The sequence below is a fragment of the Schistocerca americana genome, chromosome 8 (genome assembly GCF_021461395.2).
Source record: "Schistocerca americana isolate TAMUIC-IGC-003095 chromosome 8, iqSchAmer2.1, whole genome shotgun sequence".
Lineage (NCBI taxonomy): Eukaryota > Metazoa > Arthropoda > Insecta > Orthoptera > Acrididae > Schistocerca > Schistocerca americana.
Window position 1 is genome coordinate 57931893 of NC_060126.1, and position 22691 is coordinate 57954583.

The 22691-nt window shown below is 40.4% G+C and overlaps 1 protein-coding gene across 1 annotated transcript in view; it reads right to left on the reverse strand.

Moving 5' to 3' along the window:
* Positions 1-22691, reverse strand: part of LOC124545527 (NACHT and WD repeat domain-containing protein 2-like) — a 1590779-nt gene that overhangs the window by 772584 nt on the left and 795504 nt on the right. The window contains exon 5 of the mRNA XM_047124475.1: positions 4591-4651. The gene's annotated coding sequence lies outside the window, so the exon portion shown is untranslated. The remainder of the gene's footprint in view (positions 1-4590; positions 4652-22691) is intronic.

Consider the following 22691-nt stretch of genomic DNA (forward strand, 5'->3'; position numbering starts at 1 on the left):
ATGCAAAACTTTGGAGAGGATAACAGTGGTGACGCGTCTTGGCAGGAAACCAATGAGGCCTTGCTACTTGGCTGGAGGGAGTTGGCACCACATCTGCACACACAGGTCACCTAATTGCTGTTAATTCCAAGAAGGGTGGCGATTACCTCTGACGCCACGTCCAGTACACTTTAGATATGTTCGACTGGGTTCAGATCTCCACCACGCTCCTGGCCTTGAGACATGAATGCATTATCTTATCGAAGGATGCCGCTGCCACCGTGAAACATGAGCGTCATGAATGGGCATACGTGATCTGCAACCAGTGTACGATACTCCTTGACCATTACGGAACCTTTCACAACCACCACTGGACCCATGCATGCCAATCGGAATGTTCTCCACAGCATAATGGAGCTGCCGCCAGCTTGGCTCCGTCCTGTAATACAGGAGTCAGGAAGCTGTTGCCCTGGAGGACGACGAATGCGCACCCTGCCATCAACATGATGAATAAAATACTGGGATTCATCGGACCATGCAACGCTCTGCCATTTCGTCAACGTGCAGTGGTATTGGTCACATGCCCATTTCAATCATAATTGCCTTTGACGTTGTGTTAACATCCGCACATACATGGATCTTCGGCTGCGGAGGCCCATGATTAGGAGTGTTTGGTTCCCTGTGTACTGCCCAACATTAAAATCTGTTGCTAGTCCCGCCACAGTTCGGCGCCTGTCCTGTTTTACCAGTCTGCCTAGCCTACGACGTCTGAGATCTGTAACAAGGGGTTGCTACCCAACCCCAGACGTCTGGACGCGGTGTTTCGCCACCTGCTGAAGACACCACTGTACTCCTCGTACACCTGACAGCTAGTGAAGCTTCCGACATGCTCTTGCCGATCTTCTGGGCCTTTCCAGTTCGCACTCGGTGAAGCTCAGATCGTGGAAGTAGTGTGTAAGTCTAGGGACCGATGACCTCAGCAGTTTGGTCCCTTAGGAATTCACACACATTATCCTTCCAAATTCTGCACATGGACTCCCAAATTCATCAGTTCATTATAAAGCTTGATTGAACGTTTGATCTTCTAATGAATATTTTGTTACGGTCTAGTATTAGCCCATCTTTCTCTTGCCACAGCAATTACACTTATTAGCAAATACTGAACAACTCTCATGGGGCATAGGAAGCACACTGAATCCAGCAGTCTTTCAGTTAGTTTCATAATAGTTTTCACGATATCCAACACATTTATCTTCAGCCCATTCATCAAAGCAGGTATAGTGACATTCTACAATCAAGAAAGTGAGTTACTTGCAATGCTTTTGTTTTTTAGCTTCTTTGGTCTCTTTTTCTCTTTACTAGTTGTTTGCTTTGGTGATGTTGTTTGTTTCTATTTTCTGTTTCTTTTCTTACCGCTCTTTTTATTACAGTGTCAATATTTTCAGGAGACTTTAGAGGCTTTATTACTGATACGTAATTGGTAGCCACTCGAATCACTGTACCGATTCGCTTTGTTTCTCACTTCGTACTCCTCCTCTAATGAGATTGTTGTCAAGTGATACAAACACAACCGAGCAACTTGGTTCTCCAGAATCCATCGAACATTTGCTGCAGTACACGTCTCTCTCTCTCTACAGATGCTGTAACTCTAGAAGTAGAAATACGTTTAGGCCTTTCTTAGTAGCATTATCCCTTTGTAGTTCCCGTTACTGTAACCTCCGGTAAACATCTGTGGCAGATATTTATTTTGACATCTCCATTCAAGAACTACCACATTTTCTTTACTTCGTTAAATTCGGTCCATTTTGGTGTGGACCTCAAATTGAAGCCATAACAGCTGGAAATGGAGCGTTATTACCAAATGCGAGCAGTATGGTTAGACAAAAGTACGAGTTTAAAGAGGAGGACGGTGACCGATGGTTAGCCGAAGCTGACGAAGGGGTAGGGCACAGCTGCCGTTGTCAGAACCAACATTCGCTACACCCATAGCCATAACTGTACTCTGCAGGCCAGCAGTCTATTGGAGGTGTTTTGTGTATCGTTGTCAGTTCCTCCACTTTGCTGTTCCAGTCGCGAAAAGTTGGCGGGTAGAACGGTAGTTGGGTAGCCCCCGTGGAAGTTTTAATTCCTCCATTCTCCAACGCCAAAGCCTTTTCGCGAGGTATATTTCGGAAGAAACTCTCGCAGTTTCAACAGAAAACCGCACTGTGGTACAGAAGCCTCTCTTGAGGCGTCTTCGACTGGAGCTGGCTGAGCCTGTCAGTGTCGGTTTTGCGCTTCCTAAATGAGCCTGTGACGAAGTCTCCTCTCCTTCCGAGCTTCTGTATTTCCTCTATTGGTCGTATGTGGTCTGGGAAGCACTAAAAAGAGAAACGAGTGGAAAAAGAAACAACAGACAGGACGGAGGAGCTGTACAGTGGGAGCCAGACTTGTGTGAAAGTGGGGTTGTTTGTAAAAATAAGTGGTCCGAAAGACGGCAGTGGGCTGTCACCTCTCCTCATCATTGTGGTGTTGAACGAGAATTACTGAGGAGCAGCGAGGACAGTGTGACAGCAGTGATGTTCACGGATGAATTGACGATATGGCGAACAGGAAGGAGGAGATTTAGAAACTGCTGGAAGATTGGAAAGAAACTGAGAGAGTATGGAATGAAATTTAATGTAAAGAAATGTGAGAGCCTGGTTACGACTAGATACAAAGAGAGAACAACTAGCGGAATAAAGAATGTATGTGGACAATTGAACAACGTGGAAAGTGTCCAGTACTTGAGAAGTGTGATAGAAGAAAACTGGAGAAATGAGAAAGGGATCAGTTAACGTGCAGGCAGGCGGAAGCAGTCTGCCTTGGAACATCGACATCCCATACAAAAAGAAAGACCTAACATATAGAAGTTACTATATCCCAGTACTGGCCCATGCACCTGAAACATGACTAATGAAGAAGAGGGATATGAGCAGATTGCAGGCATGTGAAATGTTCCTCGGGAATAGGACAGGGTTAACGAGGAGAGAGAGGATTAGGAAAGAGAGAACAAGGGAAACAGTGAAAGAGGAACTCCCGCAGAGCAGGACAGAAACATGTTCTCCAGGTCTTCCTGCACTTCGCTGCTACTCATCAGGGCTGCGATTTATCTTTATGGAACGTCCGACGTTATACACTGATGTAATGACATACAGTGAGTATGGTAATGGTCTTACGAAAAGTCCTTACGGTTTACCCAAAGATTTACGTCTTCTAAACACGAGATACTGTGCTGTGTTTGATAGGAATTCATCAACCGCTATGACGAGAAGGGGCTAATGGTGTAGGCGCGAAAGCACCAATACTAAATGTTAGTTATTAACTATATCCAATAGCTAGAGATCTTAATGCAAATGTATGTATTTACCATGCTACAATAATACGCAAGCATTAGTATATCTCTGTAAACGACAATGATTGACGTTTGTAGCATGAAACGATCATCCATGAACGAAAGCGAACGAACTGTTATTCAGTGTGTGAAGTACGTACAATATTAAAAGAAGATCCATACGATCCTGCTGAAGCATCCGTGACATTTCCAGCTTTGTGTGACTGATTCATTCAAAGCTTTTACCAACGCTAAGTGAGAAGATTAGTAACAAGTTACATATCCATATCAGGTCAAGCTGCACTTTTTTAAATTAATTATGATGAATGAAAGCACTGCTGACAGCTGGTCAGTCGCTACCACAAGCAATTCCTCACTCATGCCAGACAGATTGCGCTCCGCTGCTCATGTTATCCTGGCTATGCATCGAAATTCCTCAAGTAGTACAAAACATCCAGATCATAATTGATTAAACGAATTTGTACGTAGGGCAACTGCAGCTGTTGGAAGTCATGATAAATGAGAACACTGATGTCAGCTGGTAAACTTTAGGTTTAATGGACCACACTACCCGATTCACGGCTTACAGCCGCATCTTCAGGTTCCACTAAAACTAATTACATTACACCAGCTCGGATGAACTGAACGTTATTACTCATGGTAATACCTTGACTAAGATCATTGGGTTCAGCCATGAAGGGTTAATGTAATAATTTTTAGTTCCACCTAAAGATTCGGCTGTAAGCCTTGAATCTGGTAGTGTGATCAATTAAACCTAAATTTTACCTGTTGTCAGCAGTGTTTCATTCATCATGACTTTCAACAGCTGCGGGTGTCCTACGTACAAAAATATTAAATTAATTACGATTTGGATATTTTGTACTATTTGAGGAATTTCGATGCATAGCCAGGCTAACAAAAGCAGCGGAGCGCAATCTGACTGGCATGTGTGAGGAATTATCTGTGGTAGCGACTAACTAACGATAATGAGACGACACTTTCTTAATCCTAAGTTTCCCTAAATAGTTAAGACGGAAAGTTCTGTGCGCTTTAACTTGGAACCTTGTCGCATTATACGTGGTTATTAACACCAAGGCATACTGAAAGAGTAGTTCTGGTATCATAAAAATAAATTTCTAATGTTCATCACCACATAATTTTATGAAATAAACAGCGTCCATATGTAGCATACAGGAACAGACAATCTCAGCGTTTTTGTCTAACACGTCACTACGTTCCTTGCATCACGTCTCACTTACCCTGTTTAAGTGCCCTTCCTCTCGGTAAGTGGAGGCTTTTCTTCAGAGTTCAGCTAGTGCCCTGCAATGAAACAAATATAAACCAAGTTTTACTTAACACTGAGGCAAAGTAAGAGTCGAAAGTGTCAACAGCTCATACTGATGATACATAGGTATTTCTCTCTGTTGTGACTTCTGAAATGAAAGTTGCCAACATATAATTTAACAAATAAGAGTATATACAGTCCAGTTTGTACATTTTAACAACTACAAAGTGCTTGAGCACAAGAAAATTTGGAATGTCACAGATGTAATTGTGTGTGTAAACAAACTTCCGCTTGAGTATATTACATTGCAACTAAGGAATTACTATTTGCTTATACGATGTTTCTCTCATAATCACAGAGATATCTCACAGACACAGTGTAGTCAATGTTTCAGTTATCAGCTCGAAGAAAATGTAATACCTTAAGACGAAGGTTACATTCAATTGTTAATCATCAGGAGTTCATTTTTTAAGGAAACAACGGAAGTTATACAGCAAAGCAGCATCACAGACAACACCAACCCCTAGGGTACATATATAGCGCCATGGTTCATCGTAGATACACTAATCATCCAGAAAATTACTACCACCAACATAATACTACTGTATGTCCACTTTTGGCACGAATAATAGCAGCGACGATTCGTGGCATGGAAGCAATTAGGCCTTGGTTGGTCGTTGGGGGGATTTGGCACCACATCTTCACTCACAAGTCACCTTCCAGTAAATTCTGGGTATGGCGACGATGCGCTCTGACGTCACACAAAAATGGCTCTGAGCACTATGGGACTTAACTTCTGTGGTCATCAGTCCCCTAGAACTTAGAACTACTTAAACCTAACTGACCTAAGGACACCACACACATCCATGCCCGAGGGAGGATTCGAACCTGCGACCGTAGCGGTCGCGCGGTTCCAGACTGTAGCGCCTAGAACCGCTTGGCCACTCCGGCCGGCGACGCCACACATCCCAAATGTATTAAGATGGTATCTCTTCTTTCGGACATGTCCGAAAGAACAGATACCGTAGGTGATCTAGCAGTTCCCGAAGAATGAGAGTACAATGAAATACATATTATTAGCTGCTTACACGCGTTGATAAATATAATCGGGGACAGTTTAAAATCTGTGCCCCAACCGGGACAGAACTCGGCATCTTCTGCTTAGATGGCAGACGCTCTATCTGTCGGAGCCATCGAGGACACAGAGGATAGTGCGACTACAGGGACTTATCTCTGGCACTCTCCCCGTGAGACCTACATTTCCTGTTTACTGCCACCCATTTGCAGTGCCCCTGTCCACTGTATTCATTACTCGCGTCGTTAAATCTACCACTTCCCGTAAGTGTTTGAGCAATGTGGGTGCATTGGACATGTCCAAAAGAACAGATACCACTGGTGATCTTGCAGTTCACGAAGAATGAAAGTACAATAAAATCCGGACGATTAACTGCTTACAGTTGTTGACAAATGTCAAGGAGGACAGTTGAAAGCGTATGGCCCGACCGTGACTCGAACCCGCGATATCCTGCTTAGGTGGCAGATGCTCTATCCGACTGAGCTACCGAGGACACAGAGGATTGTACAAGTGTAGGGGCCTATCTCTGACATGCTGCCCATAAGACCCACATTTCCAACTTACTGTCCACACACTACATTTGTAGTGCCCCCAACCACTATACTCATTACTCGCAGCAGTCAATCTACCGATTCGGGTAATAGTTTGAGAAATTTGAGCGCATCCGCACTGAAGAAGATCATTGGTCGGTAAGCGCTGTCTATACGAAGATGGTATCTGTTCTTCATATATATATAAGGCATCTTCATATAGATAGGGCTTACTGGCCAACGATCTTCTTCAGTGTGGATGCACTCACATTCCTCAAACATCTTCATATCCGTAGATAAGGCTTACCGGCCAATGATCTTCTTCAGTGCGCATGCACTCACAGTGCCCCAACTCTTATGGGAATCGGTAAATTGACTGCCGCGAGTAATGAGTATAGTGGGCAGGGGCACTAGAAATGTAGTGTGTGGACAGTGTTGGATATGTGGGTCTCATGGGGAGCATGCCAAAGAAATGCCCCTGCAGCCGCACTATCCTCTGTGTCCTCGATGGTTCAGTCAGACAGAGCGTCTTCTATGTAAGCAGGAGGTCCTGGGTTCCAGTCTCAGACGGGGCACACTGCACACTGCAACGCTATAAACTCTTCGGTGGTCATTCCTTGGATATGATATTCCACAACTTCACCGATATCATTCTTATATACTTTTAGTCCCACGCTCTTTGCCAAAGACAAACTCTCACTGACTACAGGCTCCACAGGTACTGACACAAAGGCCTCAGAGTCACATTCGACAATGCACTACGGCCAAAGCTTCTTAAAAGCAGAAGTGACAGCTCTCTTGGTTACCCCTTCCCCATCTTGATGCAGGCAACGATGTTAAAGTGATATTTCGTAAACTCTCTGAGACTGGTACGTCCAGTCAACTCAAAACAATGCTCGAAGAGTGCTTTGGGTGTAGAGCTTCTTGAAGGTGAGTCTGTTGGTCCGTAGACTGGAGTAGGGGTGTAGGGAGGCAGAAATTGGATCTTGACGAATTGAAATTCTTCGGGGACGTGGTCTCGTAGGCCCATTTGAAGCAAATATTTTTGCAGTGAAGGACCAAACACCTCATTCATCCAACAACAAAAAGGAGCATGAGTCACCGAAATCTTGATATTGGATCACGGCATGATATTTAACTTGTTCTTCTCGACTTTACACTTCTTGAAGGCTCGTGGAGTTTCTGAATGGTAGGCCAACAAGAGGTTAATTTTCAAAGCCACTTGCATTGGCACAGAATAGCGGCATGAGACAGTCTTTCATTTGTTTGTGAGCGGACAATGCATTCTCCTCTGCTGTTATAAAGGTTCGCATCAGAACATTTTTCTATAATAGACCCATCTCATCACAATTAAAAACCTGTGGAAGCAGATAACTCTCACAATCTATCAGCATTTTGAAGTCGCTGATGAAGTTCTCTGCTGTCTTTATATCGGAGCTGGCTGTTTTGCCGTGCCTCACAGAACTATGGATACTGATTCTTCTCTTGGGCTTCTCAAACCATTCACAGCTTGCCTTAAACACTTCTTCGACCGATGATGATACTGGCATGAACTTAACGAAGTTGCTGAAAACTATTCTCGCCTTCCTGGCAATGTTGCTCTCATTAATAGAGTCTCCTTGCAATTGCTTTTCATTTATCCATATACAGAACAACATTAAGACATCATGCAGAGTACGAAATCGTTGTTTAGATACTTTTGTTGCTCCCTTTGAAGCATCTATCTCCAAATCTTGTCCTTAATCTTCAGGGTATTGCGAATAGTTGCTGTAGACCAATTTTATGATTTACATTGCTACAGAAGCGTTAGTGAAGCTTTTATCGAAATAAGAATTGAATAATACTGATTATACTCAAGATGATCTAAATAACTATAAAGAAATAGCAATCAACACAATTTTTTGTGACAAATATGATGCTGAAAGTAATAGAGTAAAATCAAATAAGGGATGTAAAGGGATGAATATATTGGTTACTTTGTGGAACGAGATAAAAAGTAATCGATATGAAATAGAACTGTAGGTACAGGATTGATTAAAAGTTGTACAGAAAACACAAACTAATATGAATGGATGTACAATGTCTGTCAATTAAATGACAGGTTAGCTGGCAGTAAAGATATTGCAATTGAAAAGTTGGAATAATAAAAATGTTAACAAACAAATTTAACTATTTTATTCTTAATAATCCAAAAGGGATTCTTTGTTTTGTAATATTTTTGAATAATGTTGCTTACACATATTGGGAACTGAAATAAAATGGAAAAGGATAAGTTAATATTTTAATTAATAAACTGCCTTTTGAAATGCATCTTCCCAGTTATAATTATTATGGTCTAATAAAAAAGAAGAAGGAAGATTAGCACATGGTGACCAAGAAATTAATCCATTAGACAAGGCTTGTAAAAAACAGTATTGTCTACAGAGATAAAAAGTGCTGGAAAAAGACATGAGGTGGTCAAAGAACTTTAATTAGCTACAAAAGAAAGAATGTATCCTGAAGAAGACTCTTTCGATGAAAAATCAGCAGCAACATCTGTTAGAGAAATAAGGTATGTAAAATGAAACTTAGAAATGGTTACTGAACATGATGAGAGAGGATGAGGTTTGTAGATTGCTTATTAATATCTTAATCTGTATAAATGAATATCATCAGTATTTATTATACATTTCTATCTAGTCAGAAGAGTAAACAAAAAGCAATTAAAAAAATGGTTCAAATGGCTCTGAGCACTATGGGACTCAACTGCTGAGGTCATTAGTCCCCTAGAACTTAGAACTAGTTAAACCTAACTAACCTAAGGACATCACAAACATCCATGCCCGAGGCAGGATTCGAACCTGCGACCGTAGCGGTCTTGCGGTTCCAGACTGCAGCGCCTTTAACCGCACGGCCACTTCGGCCGGCTAAGCAATTAAAATTAAACTAAATTATGAACAATTTACTTGTATTGGTAAGTCCTTTACTAATGCTAGAAAGACAAATAGAGAGAAAAAGTTGGTGGAAATTTGCTTATAACATTAGGTATTCTGTTGTGAAAAAAATGATTGAATATCTAATGAAAAAGAAAGACAGTTTACATTTAAGTATGCATGAAGGATGTTTTCTTCCAATTTTACAACTAGCATCAGGCACAATTGGTTCATTGGCTGAAGGTGTAGCTGCTATTGGGTTATCTGCTCACAAATTACAGAGAAGTCATAAGGAATTTGCAGAACAAAAAACGTAATTCAGCAATGGAAAATAAAGTCAGCTCTGTACTGAATAAAGTAAAATAAATACATTAAGTGACATTGATATAGAAAAGCTTGTTAAGCGATTAAAAATTAAACACTTTCATGGCGAATGCATGATTCAGAAGCTAAGTATTCATCCGAAACAATATGAATGTCGGTAAATTAATTTAGGCATCTCTGATAACGATGGTACTTACTGGAATTGTTATGAAAAGAATAGAGATAAGAAATGTAAATTTGATTCGTTTGCCAGAAGTGTACTGAAAGAATTACTAAATTATTTCAGTAGAAATACTTATATTGTAATCCCAAAAGACAATTTATTTTTGGCTACTTGTGTATCTTGATGTCAAAATTATTACCAGATGGTGAGAATTTTAATGAAATTTTAAATTTAATAACTTGCCATTTTTAGGGATTACATAAACTATAAAGAACTAACATTGGTTACTACTGACTGCATCATCAAAAGTCTGCGACTTAATCTGCCACTAGAAAATCTTCAGTCATCAGCATTGACTAAAGCAGACACAGCATTGGCTATTACCAACTTAGTCAGAGATTAACTCAGCAAGTAGAATCATTAGACTACAATTTTAATAAACGGTTAGCATCAATTAATGCTACCTAGAACTTAAGTCAGTGACTTAGTCATGGAGTAAAATCAAATGTTAATAAATGATTTGATTGATTAGTGAAGTCTTAAAGAAAATGTATATAGAAAAGTGAGTAAACAATTTCAAAAAGAATTAGGCAAGCTTTTTAAAGCAATAAAGTCTTACATTTCTTTTAAAGATAGAAGATTAGTAGTATGAGTGATCCTATTAGTGGTTATGAAGGTGTCTCTATACAATATTTGCAAAATGATTTAGCATCAGCTAACATGGACTTTAGTCAGTGACTAGCCAATCGTGTTGCAAAAAACTGAACACACATGTATTCTAACTCAGTTCAGTAATAAAGTTAATACAACACATTTTAATCAAAATATTTATAAACATAATAAAACGAGTGTAACTAATTACTTTACAGATTAAAGATTTTTCAGATTACTTCTCTGATTACTACTCTTCAGGCAGATTCAACTCCATACTTAAACCAGTTAAGTAATCTTAAAGGGAAAGTGTGTGATAAACATTAATGGATTCCAATATTTACATTATGAAGAGCTGTATCCGACGAAATAGTTATATCAAGCAGCAAAGGAACAACACTACACAAAAAAAGAAGGAGAAGCATGGTGAACAGTGAGAAGGAGGTCAAAAGGCAAAGTTGTGCTTATATGTTGGTAATAAAGTGGTAGTGCGACCTCCAGACCAGATGAGAGGAAACGCAGCTCAGTAAATCGTAAGTAATTACTGTTTTACATATAATATCGCGATGTGAACTGTTTAATAATCTGAAAGTAACAAAACTGTATCGTTATAGATCCCACTGATGATGCCTTAGAACAAGAAAAAGGCGAAACGCATCTGGGATAAATAAATTAAGAAGCAGCAGGGAAAGGTGGTTTTAATTACAAAACAAGTAAAACTGAGTTTGTGTTTATGACTGGAGGTGAACAAAGGAAGCACAGTTTCAATGAGTATTGTTTTATTCTTAAAAAAGTTTTTGTTGTCATTAAAAATATAAATCAAGATTCTTCTTTTAGAGAATAACTACACTTGACCACTCAACAGAAGGTGTGCATGTATCTGTCTATAAGACTAAAAGATAAATTTAAAATTGCTCCAGTAGATGTAGAAATAAATTTATTTTTGGAACTGTTGTTAGAATCAAATTATGGTGATCAAATGGAAGGATAATTTAAAATGTATTAAATTTTTCATCTCCATGAATGGATCATACCTATTGTTTGAAGTGTTAAAATCTTACTGAGACACTTAATCCTCACAGAGTAACAACTAAAAATGGAAGACGGGGTATTTAAGTTATTTGTTCAATTTGTAAAACTAAAAAGATTTAGTTTGTTAAAAGTTGTAGACCGAATGTTCATGATGAAGTTATTGGAAGTAATTACATAAATAAATGAGAAAAAATTTAAAAGTTAAATTTGCATTGTCTTGGTACTGACGATTTATGAGAAGCAGGATTAGTTAAAATGGACCGAGGTAACTAAAAAGGGGTTTCGAAAATAAGTATATAATATAAATATTTATGAACCAGTATTGATGTGTTTTCAAAATTTGCTTGGGCTATTCCAGTTACAGATAAAAGAGGAAATGATGTAGTTGATGCAGTCAAAAACATTCAAAATACGTCAACAGATAAATTTACAAAAAGATAATGCTAAAGAATTTTACAATCAAGATTTTAAAGGAGTTGTTAGGATTCGATAATATTTACAAAACAGTTGGATAGATAAAAAACAAATTATCATTGAAAAATTCTTTTACATAAATGTAACACATTACTGAAAATTGAAACATTTCGTTATTGAATATTATATTCATTCTGATAATTGTTGTATTAAAGATGACAGTTTTAAGATTAGGTCCATTTGAAGATTTGAAATTCGAAGTTCAGTTGACTCACATGGTGTAGTTCATTAAATGTATATAAAATTATCATGAATGATATTGAAAACCTAAATATGAGAAAGTTGTTGAATTTTAACTTTTATTGAAACAATGACTGGAACAAGAAGAATTGTATCATCAAGAAGAATTGTATCATCAAACAATTGTTTTTGTGAATAGTTATCCCAAACATTGAAGTAATTGCCATATCTAACAACATTCAATATCTCTTTAATTCTTTGGCATAAATTAACAGAATAAGGAACATAAATAATTCTTAAAGTTACTTCACATTTTGAGTGTGTATTTCTAATAACATTTACTCATTTATGAAGATATTTTCCTTGTGATTGGATAACACAATAATCATAAGTAAGTATGAAATCAAATAATCTTAAAAGAACAATAGTTAATTTAATTTTTCAATCCAGTATCATTGTTATTAATATTGCCCTCATGAATTTTGTGAAGTTTTATTAATTCTTGTTGATTAGTATTGACCTCATGATTTTCGATAAGTTCTATTAATTCTTGTCTATAAAAATTAGAGTAATAATTTAAATTTATCACTTTACAAATTGCTCAAAGTTTATTTAAAGTTTTATTTTTCAATTTATTACCTGTATTATTAATACTACCCTCAGATATTTTGATAGGTCCGATGAATTCTTATTTACTGACCTTAGAAAATCTTTTTCAATTTTTCATTTTAAAGATTTCAATAATCTATATTAAGGTTTTATTTTTCAATTCATCATCATCATTTTTAGTATTGGCCTCAGGAGTTTCGATGAGGTTGATTATTCTGTTTCGTAAATGCTTCAAATAGATTTTATAGTTTTATGTCTAAAATTATTTTCATTATAGTAATTAATGAACACTCTGACTTCATCTACATTTAATCATGAATAAATTCTCAGTTTATTTGTTTCAGAATATAATGTGAGTTTTGTAATTTACAAATGTGTGTCAGTACATGCATTTCTTCACTTTATGTATATACAAAAAATTTAGACATTTAAGAATTAAGACATTTGTAGTTGAAATGTACCTACGGACTTATTTTGTTCCTCTCTTTGAACAAATAAAGAACTCATGGGGATCGATTGCAGGTACATTTCAAGTGTACACGATCTAATTTTTAAATTCTAAATTCATTATACATAAATAAATTGGAAAAAATGATCCTGAGTTATAGCATTAAAAATTAATTAAGTGAACTAAATTGTTATAATGATCGTTGTGCAGACCAGTTTATAAATTTATCAGAAAAAAATCTTAAAATATTTAAAAAGCCGAAGTTCTGGTAAGTAATAGTGTCAAAAGGTTAATAGAAGATAAGTTACTCTCTCACCGATTTTCATAAATATTTTGTATGAAATAAACATTTTTTTGCAATGTTACGCAACTGGTGCGAGTCCCACGAATGTTAACTGCCTGAGTAGGCGCAGATGGAGCTAGAAGCATGAGGAATTTTTATGGTAATTAGTTCTAAGAAACGGCGTGTTTGAAGTTGAAAGCAAGTGACAGCGAGCCATCCCTTAGTAAATCTTGACGGATAGGCCCACAGTGGTATAGGGGCCAACAGATCACACTCTGGTTGAGAGGGGTTTTCAGCAGGACAATGTCCACTTTACCTGCATCGGCGTCAACATACAGCTGGGATGAAGGCGAAAGATTGAAGGGACATGTCTACACACTGGAGTTGTAAACAGGGCACTGTGGACTGCACCACGCCTAATAAAAATTTACAAATTTGGCCTGTCACCCACTTCCATTGGCCGCCTTGGTCGTAAAGGAAACGCTGGCGACTGGGAAATGTTAGAGATAGAATTTTTATTACACCACATAGCTGGGACTCACTTGCTGTAAGGCTTAGGCAATTAAGATAAAGATATGTAATATTGTATCTGTTCGCTTGTTGCTGTGGGAAGGGATGGGACTTTAGAGAAAAACACCTTATCCCACTGCAAAATCTTAAAAAGTCAGTAATTTTCTGTTTCTTTTTTTTCCAGAGACGTAGGTCTCGTAACTCTTGCGCTGTTTGCTCGTGAGTTTTTGCTGGCGTGTAGGAGAGGAAATTTAGTGCCTCTAAAGCTCTGTGGTTGGCTCAAGACAGAGTGGAACGCGTTGTCGTTCTTGTACTGTGCGGAAAAACGGGAATTTTGGTTTATCTGGAGAGGTATTAGGCACTCTTGCTCCGGACTTTGGTCTGGAAGCAACTTCTGGTGGAAGCTTTGGCAGGTGTAGTTGGTACTTGGGACCCGCCCTAAGACTGACTCAACTTGCGATGTTAGACTGGGGACCCTGTGGTGAAGTTTTCACTTTACCGACTATGTGACTTCAAACGTCTCGAACTACTTGTTTGCCGAGGGCACACTTATTAGTTTTGGTCTACCAGTCTCGATGTATGGCATCCTTGTGCGTTCTGCCGTGTAAGTGAGTCGAATAGGTCCTTGGTACGGCCAGTGAACGGGTGTGTCACACATAGAAATTTACCGTGATTTCGGGGAGTAAATTGCGATCCGTCTGCCTGATCGCTAGATCGTGGGATTTTTAATTACTTTCGTGGGCGCGATTGACTCACCAGTGCCGCCTTACGTCTTGCCACTGCCTCACACGACTTGCCAGCTGCAAGTTACATCGACGCACGAAGCAAACAGGGTAAAGTACTGCTGCTACAGCCTTGTCTAGGCGTACAAACTCCAATCGCCACTTGCTCTCAGCTGCACCTCCACAGCCTAATGTAGATTGAACAGTCAAAGTCTACTCAGCTTAAGAACAATTGAAGACCGCGATATCTAAATTTTTTTCTTATAGGGCCAGTGTATTTAACTCACCTTTTCCACCCAGGATCGTTGTCCATTGTGGTCTTAAACCACCTGTTAGTTGCTTACAATATTCGACAATAATCTGTTTAGGTTTAATTAGACCTGTCTTTGTTTCTTTTGTTTTTTGTGTGTTTGGAAAAATAAATGTTGTCAATAAACTAAATTTTGCCTGCCTTCCCAATCAAATGATCACATTAATATAATAACCCCAAGCGTTAACTTTCATTGTGTACGACTCTTTTGGGATATCATGCATTTTAGCGTCAGCTGCGAAGAGTAAACACTCCATTTAGCGGACCCTGTCAGGAAAATTTTCGTAACTATTTCATTTAGCGTTCCCTGTCAGAAGGATAAAATTTCGTAGCCATTACATTTAGCGTACCCTGTCAAGATAACTTTAATTTTGGGGTTCCCTGTCAAGTGTTCTCTTGTAATTTAGCGTACCCTGCCAGGATCACATTTTTATGTATATAGATTTCGCTATCTTGTAATTAGCGTCCCCTGCCAGGATCTCTTACTTTATGAACGATATCTTTCAAGGTTTTTTTAGTTTAAGACAATAAATTTAAAATTGCTCTTCCACATCGTTATTCTAAAATGTTTTCAGAAGGTGATGATAAATTGGAGAAAATTATGTATCGGTGCAAAAAACAAATTAAAGGTCGTTTGATTCATATTATGGAATTTCAATAAATTTTGAGAATTTTTCTATTTTATAACTTTTACTGAATAAATTTATTTTGTTAAATATTAAATTTTAACTGGTTAAATTTATTTACTTGAATATTATATTATAATTAAATAAAATTTTTGTGTTAGACACTTAATTGTACCTGATTGGGTTTCAAAAACTTTAGACCAGAGAATAATATACTTTCTTTTTGTTTAAATAGGTCGAGGACTCCTATATTGGATCTATTCATGCTATGGACAGAGCAAGGAAGCAAGCAAGCAAGGCAAAATGTGGCAGTCAGCCAAAACGAACACGCTCCTTCACGGTTGCATGCTGCTCATACCAGTGATGAAACATGCATGTATGAAGATTAATTGAAGTGACCGAAATTATTGAATGTCTTTTCGTCTTCCATTCCAGAAGAGTAGGAAATTGTTTATTTTCTTTACCTTCCTCTACTACATACTACATTCCCTCCATTCTGGTTAGGGCCAGATGTGAGTCCTTCAGGTCAAGTTCTTTTTGGGAGCTGATTAGTAGGGGACGCAGTCACTGGATAAGTTTCAATGCCATTGCTGCTAATCTGCCACCGTCTTATTAGTGAAAATCAGGTCTTCTCAATCAGTGTTGTATTCGTCAAAATATGAGTAGCTTATCCACATGCGACCCCATCTTGTCACTACCTTTCCTTGCTGCAGATTCCATTGTCTCCACTCCAGTTACGCCCTTCGTAAATTATTGCTTGTGGTGACTGGCTATGTAAGAGTAATGTCTTTTTATATTTTCTGTAGAATCTGTTTATGTGCTGCAGTTTACAAGTACTGATGCAATTAATTTTGAAGCACTCTTTGCCAACACGTAGGAGGCATCTGTAATATGAGAACAGACTCAGGCTAGTAAATTTTAATTACATTGTCTGCTAAAAGTATCAATAAGCTACCTTTACCTTTATTTGTTTTTGTCCTATAAACGTAAATTTTGTCTGTTGAGCAATTGCAGAAAGAAATGAGCACAAATAGTAAATTCACTGTCATGCAAAGAAGTCCTACAGGACCAAAAACTACTCCTGCAGCAGGCAGTGTGCTCCCACCTTTTGAATAAGTGAGAAATGACATTTATTGGTTCAAATGGCTCTGAGCACTATGGGACTTAACATCTGAGGTCATCAGTCCCCTAGAACTTAGAACTACTTAAACCTAACTAATCTAAGGACATCACACACATCCATGCCCGAGGCAGAATTCGAACCTGCGACCGTAGCAGAAGCGCCGTTCCAGACTGGAGCGCCTAGAACCGCTCGGCCACATCGTCCGGCTGACATTTGTTGCCGTAGCGTGTTGAGTAGCTTCAAAGTACAGAAACACATCCCAGAAGACCACAGCTCACCGATGGTCCGCCCGCCACCTCCTCTCCTGCTGCCCCCACCCCTGTCCCCCGACACTATGATATAAGGTGCAATATAGCGATTTTCGCCAGTCGCTGTTTAGTGGTTTGCTGTGTAGACATGCAGGCATGTGTGTAGAACGCTAATCCTTCCACTACGATTGGGATGTACATAGCCCTGTCACATTGATGTGACCACCACCTATGTTCGACATCAACAGTCACAGACTCTAGAGAGTGAGGTGGCGCAGTGGTTAGCACCCTGGACTCGCATTCGGTAGGACGACGGTTCAGTCCCACGTCCGGCCATCCTGATTTAGGTTTTCCATGATTTCCCTAAATCACTCCAGGCAAATGCCGGGATGACTCCTTTGAAAATGCACGGCCGACTTCCTTCCAAAACGTCCCCTAATCCGATGAGATCGATGACGTCGCTGTTTGGTCTCTTCTCCGAAATTAACCCAACCCAACAGACTGTAGGTGGCCGCAGTGGCACTGGAGCGTATATGAAGCGTGTCGGCACGCCACGGAAAGCCGTGCAGACGTTGTGGTAAAGTGGAAACAGAATGATTTATCTGACGTCCAAAAGAGCATGATCACCGGCTTTCGGGCCAAGTGTGGAAGCATTTTCGAATCGGCTTAGTTTGTTAAGTGGCCATGTGCCATCCTGGTTAAAGTATATGGTGCATGGAAAAATGCCGCTATCCAAAATCAGCACCGAGGCAACTACGGTGCTCCACAAGCCGTATATGTCGGGGCCGAATAACAGTTGCAAAGTGTACAGCGAATAGACGTGGAATATTTTTTATTCCAGTCTCTGATCACAATATCTAGACTAAGACCGGGTTCAGTCCGTAATGAGCATCCTCAGATCTTTTTTACACCATGTCCTAAAGTGATAAGGTCATAATGGCAACGTCAAAACGTAAAAATACAATCAGCAGAGCATGGATCTAAAATAAGGTGTAGAATGGCCACATCGCCCACATAGTGATTGTATAATAATATAGGTCCATGTGACGATGCTGTGCTGATTATATTTTTATGTTTTGACGATGTCATTATGGCCTTATCACTTTAGGACATGGTGTAAAAAAGGTCTGAGGATGGTCATTACGGACTGAAACCGGTCATCGTCTAAAGAATTGATATTGTGATCAGAGACTGGAATAAAAAACATTTGACAGTATTGAATCACTGTTTGTGTATGTGATTATGTCGCAGTTGGTGAGAATAGATGTGGAACTATTGCGCAACTGACAGACCACCCACATAAGCCAAGGGGCTACGAACAGCGTGTCGCTAAAGGCCGTTCAGCGAACGTTCCTGCGGCCTGTTGGCCTCTACAGCAGGCACCTGGTTCATGCGCCCACACTGACTGCTGCTCATCGCGACTGAGGCTGGAATTTGTTCGCCAGTTCCGCAACTAGTCGTCCACTTATTGGCGATAGCTGACATTTTCAGATGAACCACTTTTTGTGCCGCATCGGGCAGATGGCCGTTGGCGTGTACGGCGTGAAGCGTCTAAAAGGAAACGCGCTACAACTGTCATCCGAAGGGCCCAGATCACAGGAGGGAGCGTTATGATCTGCGGAATATTTCCACGGCATTCGCTGGCTGCTATCGTCATTCTGGAAGGGAAATGGGTCTACACAACTCTACATCTGTACTTGGGGACCATGTCCACCCCTACATGCAGGTTGTCTCTGCTCGGCACGGACAATGCAACGCGTCACGCAGCTTAGAATGTACGTGGATGCTTCGAAGAGCACCAGGATGAGATTGTCGTACTCGCATTGCCACAAAACTTCCCGAATGTAAGCCCGTGTGGTACCATCTCGATCGGTCTCTTCATTTCACGGATTGTCAAGTGAGGGACCTAACGTGTCATGCCACAGGAAAGGAGTTGGCAGTATTCGGCACCCTTGTCGGTATCTTAGAAACTCTTCTTGCACTTCTCGCCGTGTTACGCGCTGTAAAACGTAGTTATTCAGGCTTCTGACAAGAACGGACGGTTTATCACACGAAATGTCGTAAGAGAACCTGGGGGATTTTGCTGTATGCTGTTACCATACGATTGTCTCACAGGTAGAGAGAAGCCTGTTAATGGTTCGCAGAGCTCTTGTAATTACAAATATCACTTGTACCTCGTGATATAGCTAAGTTCCATTGTGAATAATCCGCTACCTATTGCTGCTACGATTAGTTCGTTCCTGTCGTAATACATCCAACAGTGCGATATGCACAGTGGCTGGCTGTGGCGACTTCCCGGACAATTCATGTCATTTAACTGCAAACACGTATTAACGTTTGCCACATCACAGACGGTCCTCACACTTAGCGCCTGCAGTGAGAGTTAGAAACTCTCAGAGATTCTCCACCCACCGATGAGTGTCAGTTTTCTGCTCGTCTTCTAGCAGTCACCTTCTGATACCCCACTGGCACCTGTAGCGCTGCATGTCCTACACATCCCCTCATTGCAAATAGAAACGGTGTGATTTATTTTCTTTTTCAAATAGTTCTTTCTCACTATAATACAAAAAAAATAATGTCTCTCACACCGAAAAGAGTATAAGTGAAAGGGTTATGTGTTGCTGAGTAGAGACTGAGTGTTCTTTAGAAACCTGAGGACGAGTGTTTTCTGTTTAGGCCCGGCGCAGCCGTGAAAGCGGACGGAATGCCTGCCAGGCCTGCCCGGTATTTCACTTTCCCACCCGCCGGAGTGCTGGGAATGGAAAGGAAAACGACGTGGGGCAGTGTGTCTCGCGAGAGCCCCTGAAAGCCGGCCCGCTTAAGGGTGGGAGTGGGGTGGGGGGGGGGGGGGGCTAGTGGACGCACTCGCGCATGCGCGCTAGCCGCTGCTCGATACGCGGCACGCACCGTCTTCCCGGGTCCCACACACAAAGACGCGTCCCTTGTTCACGCACCACGCGAGGCCGTCATACGGCGTGCGACGAATTCTCTTATGCTCTGCTGGGACAACGCTCCAAGCTTTATCGCGTATTTAGATGTTCTGATTAGTCTCCTATAAGAAACGCCTTAAAAAGCAAGGCTATGTACATTGGTAAGCCAAAATATTGTAACCACTGGCCACCGCGACGTAGGGTTCCACGTGGCAAAAGTATCTTAACGGAGCAAACAGGGACAGGGAAGATATGAACTGCAAAAAGATAAATCCATTGAGATAAGCGACTTTGACAGAGCACAAATTATTATGACGCGCAGCCTGTGAACGAGTATCTCAAAACGGCGAACCCGGTCCAATGTTCACGTGATCTGTCATGAGCATCTACGGAAAGACGTAGAAGCATAGTGAAACAACACTAGGCGCTAAATGGTTAGACATGCACGACTCTTCACCGAACGTGGTGTTCGGAGGCTTGTCTGGTTTGTAAAGCGGGTAGATGGTGACCTGTGGCATCTCTGCCAAAACAGAACATGGGCGGTGCACGTACAAGGGCTTTGTAGCACATAGTTTAACATGCTGCTCCACGTCGGACCACAGTTACGTTTTTACATGTTGACCCAATGTCATCATCAATTAGGACTGCAGTGAGCACAGGACCTTCTAAATTCGACCGTCCATCAATGCAAACGTGTTGGCTCTTCTGGTAAATCACATTTTTGTACATGGTCCTCTCCACAAATGCCGTCATCGAGGCGAACAATGGCTCGAAACGTGAAGCGCGCCACGGACGCAGGCTGGTGGCAGCCGGATTATGCTATGGCAGACATTCTCCTGCGCTTGCATGGAACGTGCGGTAGTAGTCGAAGACATGCTGATAACTGCAATCCACCTGAATCCTTTCATGCTTGATGATATCTTCCCCGACGGCGGACGGCGATGTCATGTTTCAGCGGTATAACTGTCTGTGTCTCATAGCCAGAACCTTGCCGGTGTGTTTTGAGAAGCACTATAGTCAACTTACGTTGATGTCTCGGCAACCAAATTCACCTAATGTAAATCCTATGGAATCCATCTGTGTCGCTATAGGTTGCTATCACCGCTTACGCAAATCAGCAACCTGTTATTTCGGGAATTACGTGATCTGTGCGCAGCCTTCTAATTCCAAATACTTACCAACAAACATTCGGGTCCCTGATACGCGGGATCAGTGATGTATTTTGTTCCAAAGTCGGACAGTCAAGCTATTAACTGGTGATCATAATGTTTTGACTTATCAGTGCATACCATTTAAAATAACGAACTATGTGCGAGATGTGAAAAAGAAATTGAAGAAACGGGAAAAGGACAGTAACATTAGACTGTTCAACTGAACATCAAAATGTATGCTTTCAAATCTTGAATACGACGGGTGGTCGTATAGTTTCAAATATCATCTCGAGAAAATCAGTTTGCATCCTCGAGTACTGGTGACTCTACTAGTCTCTCTCTGCGCTTCCACTCACCAATGCAACACAATTTCCAAAACGATGGATGACTTGTCTGCAGAAATCTGTATTTTTATGTTTCCTTTAATTTACGTCTGTGGTCACAAACTTTTTGTTAACAGATTACCGGTTTCGGTCTATAATGACCGTAATCAGGTCTGTTTTATAAAACCAAAGTCCCAATGTACTGCAGCCATGCAGTACATTAGGAGCGGCTGTTTACTACATGGGAGGAAGGCAACGGGAAACCACCTCCAACAATTATTGCCAAGAAAACCATATAAGCCAGAATGACAAGAACATTTAAATCAAAATTTTCCGGAGTTGTAAACAGTTCCTCAGTCGGATCTCCGTTAAATGCTGCTGAGCGCAGGAACATGAATCTTCGAAACAAAGTAAGAATCAGAATCTGGAATGTATAAAGTTTATATGAAGCTGGGAAATTAGCTAACTTAATGCTGGAAATGGGAAGACTGAATATAGATATTCTAGGGGTGGCGGAGACATGGTGGCCAGATGCTGGAACGTGTGAGGTTCACGGAAGAACTATCTACTATTCAGAGGACCAAGACAATATACACAGAAAAGGCGTGGGAATAATTGGCTCAGAAAATGTTTCGAAATCTGTAATAAATTTCTTCCCACATTCAGACCGAATGGCCTTAGTTAAACTTAATACAATTCCAGTTAATGTCAACATCATCCTAGTATAAGCGCCCTCATCAGATTCAACTGAAGGTGAAATTGAAGTATTCTACGAAGAGTTGAAACAACTTCTTATGCTGGTAAAAGAACATGAAATAAACTTAATAACGGGTGATTCTAACTCTAAAATTGGAGAGGGAAGATTTGAAGAACTAGTCGGTTAATACTGACCAGGAATACGAAATGATCGAAGTGAACGGCTTTGTCAATGTTGTCAGGAGCTAAAGCTTATGATAACAAACACTTGGTCTGAGAGCTGCCACCTAGACGCTTGCACACAAAGAGAGCTCCAGCTAATCACCATGACGACATAGTACGGAATCAAATAAATTACATTCTGACTAACAAGCGCTTTGGATCCTCGGTAACGAGGGCCTGCACCTATCCGGGAGCCGAAGTTCAATCAGACCATGTTCTGCTGGCAGCAGAAAGACAAATGGAAATTACTAATGTCAAAAAACATACACAACAGCGGAAAATAGAATACTGTAGCCTCAAAGATGAAGATATCAAAAACAGGGTAATCACAAGAGTCAGGGAAAGAATTACAGATACGGTGAAACGGCAACTAGAAGAAGGAACAGGTATGAACAAAGAAAATGGAGAAAACTGTGACGGATATTGCGAAAAATGAAATATGTTACAAGCTGGATGACAGACGAAATTTGAAAACAAGGAGAAAATATAAAAACGAAGGAAACCAGGACAAATATAGGGACATGAAGAAAGTC